Here is a 365-nt window from a genome sequence, read left to right on the forward strand (position 1 = left end):
GGGATATGATGGGTCCCTCTATCGCATCCTTCGCCAGTAGGACTGCGACCTCCGCCCACAAGACAGGACCATCGGCCGCCTTCACTGTTGTGAAACGGATGCCACTGAACTTGTGGGGACGCCGGGCGACTGAATCGCATAGCCGAGCCTGACGGCTCGAAGGAGCCATCAAGACGGGCTGGGTAGCTCAATCCAGGCTCCCAGACACCGTGCAAGTGGCATCAACGGAACTACAGGCGTACCCGCAGTGGGGCAGCGCGGAAGAACGCAGGGACCCGGCCCGGGCGTCTCGTAGCCGGTCCGAGGCGGGGTCTGGGTGTGTGTAACACTGACCTGCGTTCGAGCAGAGGGTGCGTGGGTAGTCC

At 63.3% G+C, this 365-nt stretch overlaps 1 protein-coding gene across 1 annotated transcript in view; it reads left to right on the top strand.

Moving 5' to 3' along the window:
* The window catches only part of ank2b (ankyrin 2b, neuronal), a 75,946-nt gene that overhangs the window by 39,691 nt on the left and 35,890 nt on the right, over positions 1-365 (top strand). The window lies entirely within an intron of this gene.

Source organism: Sinocyclocheilus rhinocerous, unplaced genomic scaffold (assembly GCF_001515625.1).
Source record: "Sinocyclocheilus rhinocerous isolate Xijiao unplaced genomic scaffold, SAMN03320098_v1.1 scaffold36, whole genome shotgun sequence".
In the NCBI taxonomy this organism is placed as follows: Eukaryota; Metazoa; Chordata; class Actinopteri; order Cypriniformes; family Cyprinidae; genus Sinocyclocheilus; species Sinocyclocheilus rhinocerous.